Below are 6741 nucleotides of genomic sequence, written 5' to 3'. Positions count from 1 at the left end.
TTCATCAAGCACGCGTATGAAGTATGTGTAAAGACACGTCGTAATGTGCCCCATGCAATAAATGAACTATGTTACACTTTGCATGTAGTAATACAACAAATAATCCAGAATGTTCCAGAACTCTCCTATATAGGCTTTTGCGTGCGTAAATCAAACCAGTCCAAGATACAGTTTTAGGAGTAAACAACATTGCTGACGACTCCGTTCTTGTGACGTTAAACCACTAACATGACTTTACGCATGCCATACACCTAAAGTCTCAACATGGAATATACCATATCAAACGAGAATTAATTCTTGTCAACAAGTTATTCCAAACTGCTGTTTACATACGTATTGAACACATACACACACACACGCATGTTACTTAAACAAGTAATGATTTTATTTTCCTTCCAGAAAATGACCACGCATATTCCCTATCACATACAAATCTGTAACCATGAACTTTTCCTTTTTCTTCAAGACGCACATTAGCAAGACTGTTTAATGGGCACTTGTTGCAAAACCCTTAACGTTGGAATGAGTTGAATTACTTTTTCTTAAACAATAAATGTTATTTTATCCTAATAGAGCGATCTTGAGTTCTTTGTTGGATGTTGTTATTTTTCCAAAGTTGTTCACGTCTTTCAAATTTATGTGGATGTGAATGTGACTCGGTAGGACCCTTCTGTAAGTCAGAGATCTCGCTAAATTTATCTTTAATAATCACAGCGATACTCTACCACTATCGGCTTATAGATATCCCTGCATTTGCAATCATGACCTCTAATATCGACGGATTCCGACTGAAGAGTGGTTATCCTGCTGAGCCACATTTCCAACACATACAGAATAAAAATAATAAATAATACCAAAGCCAAGTTAAGTTACTTTTCTACATACCTGGATAAGTTTTTGTGCTCCAACTCATTTTAAAGCGTTTTTACTTAAATGCTGGTCGAATTAGAATGAAATAAAAATGTTGATCGCATTAGAGCTATAGTCGAGCCTCTGTAATTGCTCAAAAATCGAAAATGAAAGAAAACACTTGTAAAAACACACCCAATAAATATCACTAATCATGCTAAAATGTAATGTTCTATCAGCATTTTGTTTAATTTTCGATTTTTGTGCTAGTTATTGAGGCTTCGAACTGGCTGTAAACACTGTGAACAAACTACCATTTGTTTTCATTCTCAATACAACAAACTTTGCACTACTTTTTTTTATAAGTAAAAAAAAAGAACATTTTAAAATAAATTAAAACACAAAAAGTTTATCTAGATATGTAGAAGAATAACTTATCTTGCCTTTGGTAACATTTATTAGTTGTATAATTATATTTTTTGCCCCTTTTTTGTTTTGTTGACTAGTGTAATAAATTCCTAAAATAGTAATCAAAATGATTTATCCTATCACTACCCCAATGTCCAAGTAGCAAGCATCCTCTCAGACTTAGGGTTAGTGTTAGGGTAAGTCATTGTTTTGTTTGTTTTTTTACTCTCTTGTCAGCTTAAAGTTATCCAAAACTAAGAAACAACCTCCCAAAAAGCAATGCCATTTTTTTTTTATGTTTCAATAATAACAAATTCAGATAAAATAAATTTTACAGTTTCCACACTTTAAAAATATATAGATCGGTAGAAATTAAATTTCAATGCGTTTGGTGAACATTATTAGTTGTAATTTTTTGTTTTCGATTTCACAGGTGTGCAAGATTACCAAAAACAATGATGACAACAGCCCAGTACACTTGCAATTTGGTTTTAAGATGGATATCTCTGCAGTCCAAGATGTTGTTGTGTAGCCCTCCAAAAGCAGAGCTTGATTTCACTAGTTATTAATCTCATCATTAATATGGACTATGGTCAAGATAGGTGAACTTGTCAACAGTGTTGAGGTCAATGTCACAAACCTGAATCTTTGGCAGTGGGTGTTGTTCTCCAGAAGAGGACTGAAACATCACTTTAGTCTTCTTAACACTAATTGTGAGTCCAAAATTATCATGGGATTACAAGAAGTGGTTCATATTGCATATTTGTCATTGAGGAATCTGCAAAGAGTGGATCGTGAATGATGATAGAGTTTATTAACGAGATGCTGTAGATTAAACAGTTCACCATCACTACAATATTTGATACCAACACCAGGATCCGAGTCAGAAATACATCTGATCATGGCCGAGAACATTATGCTGAAGAAAGTGGCCACCAGTACACAACCTTGTTTCACCTGTTGCTTACTGGGAAATCAGATGATACCTCACCATTATCAAGTACACGGGCCATCATGCAATCATGAAACTAGCAGATAATAAGTATGAAGCATTCCGGACAACCAAACTTGGCCATGATTTTCCAGAGGCCATTTCTGCTTACTGTGTCGAATGCCTTGGTCAGAACCACAAATCTAGTGACCAGATCCTGATACTACTCCTGGAATTTTTCCTGAAGTTTTCTGACCGTGAAGATCATATCAACAATGCCTGCACAAAAACCACATTGACTCACAGGTAAGTCACCATGCTCCAAGTGCATTATCAGATGATTAAGTAGGAGGCTAATATTTTTCCAGCAATACAGAGAAGGAAGATAACCCTGTGATTGTCATATCTTTGGTTCTATGGGACAAAACTACATGAAAATTTGCAGGCTTTTTGAAGATTATAATACTATTCAATTTTTTAAATTTTATGGCAATTGGTAAAAAAAACAAAAAAAAAACTATATTTTCAAACCAATGAATATGCCCAAATTTGCCTACCGCTTTGAAATGAATTTTGCTTAGGGCTTTTTTGCTTGATTGTCCTCTCTGTTGTCTTGCCAGGCCTCTAAAAAACAAACACACACACACACACACACACACACACACACACACACACACACACATCTGCAATAGTTTTGTTCATATTAATAGTAGTAGTGGTATTAATAATATTAATTACAACGATTTAATGAAAAATATTCAAAACAGTTATTTTGAAATTCAAATGATAAGTCCCAGGAACTAACTTCCCAAAATTCATGCTAGGACTGTTTACAAAAACCCGTGGCATAATATTTAACAGCATTGAATAACAATCAGTTCCAAGTGACAGTCTTCTGCAGGTTGAAAGTTAAATCCTTATCTGAGTATAACAATAAATAATAACAACAGTTATCACAATAAAAAAAAAAAAGAAAAGTTATCCCAACCCCCCCCCCCCCAAATCATATGAACAACTGTTGTGGCTATTATATCACAGCCGCTGATGGCAAAGGTAAACCTTGAATACTTCTATTATTGTAAGCAAGTATTCATTTTATGTTTTAGAAGGTAGTGGACCCTTGAAATCCAGATTAAGATTATTTAAAAGGCTGAGTGGCCTTCATGAGTGTTGCTGAAAGGGGTTTATAGAACCTTGCTCTATTTTCTGTGCATATTTGGTGGGAGCTTGTAATTATTTTTACATCTTCAACTGAATAAGGCAAATTCCTATTCTAGATTATTTGTGTCATTCTTATGATACCCAAGTAGCACAATTCTCAATGTATGTTCTGAAAATCAGCCGAGCTTGTTAGAAAGTGCATTGAGTGCAGCATTTTCATTTTCAGGTGATGGGAGACGTCAAATGAATAAAGTTCTACCTGTCATCTTGTAATTTTCTCATTGTTTTATTTTACTTGTGGTTTTCAGGTTGAACATGGATGAGATTGATTTTTGGTTCGTGATAAGTTGAAATTGTCGACCGATCAGATAAATTCACCATTTTCGTATGACTGGAACTATAGTGTACACTCTCTTTTTCTATCACGGTCTGACTTCATAAAGACTTTGAGCGAAAGAAAACTATGGGCCAATCTTGTTGTCTTAATGAGGCAGCTATTATTGAAACAGATTCATCACTTTTGAATAAGGATTAATGGCAGAAATGACAGATTTATCAATATTCTTCTTTTTAGATTATGAAAAGTTCTAATGGCTGAAGTAAACAATGGAAAAATGCTTACTTGAGTAAGTAAATGATTTTTTTTTCAGAAAGGGACACAACATATTGAGAATAATGTGCACACATGTCACGGGTTCATTGCAATGTAGTCATATTCCCAGAAATTGGCAATTCCATTAGAGGTTTCAGTCACTCTAGGCCTGGTTTCAGGGCACCATTTCTGACAATGTACTCTAGTAGCTTGATGTTTTTCAAATTATAGGAACACTTTTCTGTGTTCAGTGTCAGAAGATATTTCTTTACAGTAGCCACAAATAGAGACATTGACACATACCACAGTACTTCTCAAGTTTTTGATAGAAATGATTTCCTCTATTACCCTCTGAAAACTTGCTCTAGAAGTGTAAGCCATTTTGAGTTTCAGATGGTTCGCTGTTACACACAAGTCCTGGTAGGTGACTTGTTTGTAGTAGACAGTTCCACAGAACAAAATATTCTTACCGTGTCGAAACCCGGGAAAGAACATGTGAAATTGCTCCAGAAAAGGTTTAATATTTATGAAGCAATTCTGGTTCCTGATTGGTTTGTAGCAGAACGTGAATTTGATTCGTCAGTTCTTAGCAGCATCGTTTATAAATAGAATCGTCCGACTGTGTGGGATCATACCCCATTAAAAGGTCATTTTGATGGGATGTCTCCTAGCGGCTTCGGCTGCAGGGAGACAGGGTAGTACAAGTCAAGGATTCGTCACTTGACACTCAGCCCAACAGGTGAGGGGCCGGGAACCGGCCCAGCACCTGTTGGACTGAGGTACACCGCCTGGGTAATACCTAGGAGGTCCACCCTCCCAGGCCATGCCACCGGGCTTTCCGGTGGGGCAAGTTTATTGCTTGCTGCCTGAGGCGCCCCGACCGGGGAATGCCGACGGGGTTACTCAGGCAATTTTTAAAATTGCAGGAGTGCCCCTCCTTTAAGGGAGCCTGTGGGTATCCCACTTTCCAGGCCTTGTGCCAAATATTGCCGATGTGGGCGGCAATTAAATATATACCCCATTATAAGGTTCAAAATATTGCAACACTTGCAACTCCATTTGTAACTCGAAAAGGAATCATACAGAATTTGTATGAACCATCACAGGCTTACAAATGCTGTGTAAAGTTTCTTCTGTGGCCTGATGGGTATTTGATCGTAGGCACTCCTAAGATCTAACATGCTGAAAGTGCGATACTTAGTGATATCAGAAAACTAGTTTGTCAATGCAGGGCAGGAGATATGGATTGAGCTGTTGATGGCTTGGGAATAGTCAACAATCATCCTTTTTTTTATGGTTTTCTTAGTCGTTTTTAGGACCTGGTATCTCTATGGTGATTCGTTGGGCTCTACAATCTCTTTTTTAAGAAGTTTTTTTCTTTCAACTGCAATAAATTCCTAATCTTTGGACGAATAGCATCTAGATTTTGCCGCTATGGGTTTACAGTTAAGGTTTAGTTTTGAGAAGAGAGATGGATATCGTATTGTTGCAGCTGTTTTCAGGGTTGGTTTGGTACCACTGACCGGAATTGTAAAGTGAGAATGTTGGTCAAGGAAATTATGTCCTAAAGGTTCTCATTAACAGCAACTTGATTCTTAAAATAGAAATTTTCTTTTACCTCGAGGTCAGCCATGCAGTATCTGATTACACGGTGAGATAAGGACAAATTAGCCATCGATATTTGACTAGAACCGGAAAAGATTTTCCATTTGTTTTTTTCCACGATATTTACATCAATGAAAGTTTTGGAACTTCCAGTATCAGTAAGAGTGTTGCGATTTAGTCTGTTTATCTTGAGCGTCACAATTGTTATAGAAAGGCATTTAAGAGATGCAGTTGATACAGTAAATGGAAGCTAAAAGGGTTTTCTGGGAAGAAGCCAACCGACAAATCTTTAAAAAATGTCCCTGCTTACCACATTTGTGACATTTACTGTTTTGAGCTGAGCAGAACAAATGAGCATGTTTATGAAGTCCACGGAAGTAGCATTTAATCTCAGCTGTAGCGATAGCAATGGGTTGTTCTTTAACATTTGAAGAATCTTTATCCTGGAGGGAAAGGTCACAATCTCGGCAATTTGAGATTTTGAGATGGAAGATTTTTGGTGAATGAGAAGGAGCAGGAATAGTAGCCCTGAAAAATCACATTGTAAATATCGATCGGATTGCTTCTGGGTTATGTTCAAGATAAGTGATATTTTGTAGGCAGTAGCTGGATCCAAGTTCTTGTTTTCTGATAGTGTTTATAGCAGTATTGTAATTTTCTTTTTAAATGTTGCAAATCCTTTTTTTAATTCAATTTTAACCCCAAACAAGGCACAGAGCCACTTTGAAGTAGGGGGCTACTATCTGGGACATATGTTGTAGGGACATTATGAAGAGAGACAAGCAGCAAGATGTCTGTTCACATTATACTTGAACTTCTGCATGTCAGTACAGTTGGGAAAGCAGAATCCCGGAAGGGAGTTTCAAAGTCTAGCAGTTCTGTGGAAGAAACTATTGGAGTAAAAGGCCTTCTTACATCTAGGGATTTCTACTGTGAAGGGGTGGGATTTAGCTGCTTGTCAGGTTTGTCAGAGGTATTCACGTTTAGGGGGTACAAGTACTTGTAGTTTGTCAGAGCATTCACCATTAAAGTACTTGTAGAACAGGCAGAGGGATGCAACGTTTCGTCGATGGGACAGAGGCTGAAACCTAGATGACAGTTCAGGACCTATCAGATTGGCGACTCTTTTTTAAACCCTGTCCAGAAGTGAGAGACAAGTAGCAGATGCATCAGCCCAAATGTGACAACAGGACCC

The sequence above is a fragment of the Euprymna scolopes genome, chromosome 7, assembly GCF_053919585.1.
Source record: "Euprymna scolopes isolate OS-2025 chromosome 7, ASM5391958v1, whole genome shotgun sequence".
In the NCBI taxonomy this organism is placed as follows: domain Eukaryota; kingdom Metazoa; phylum Mollusca; class Cephalopoda; order Sepiida; family Sepiolidae; genus Euprymna; species Euprymna scolopes.
Note: the sequence above shows the minus strand (reverse complement) of the source record.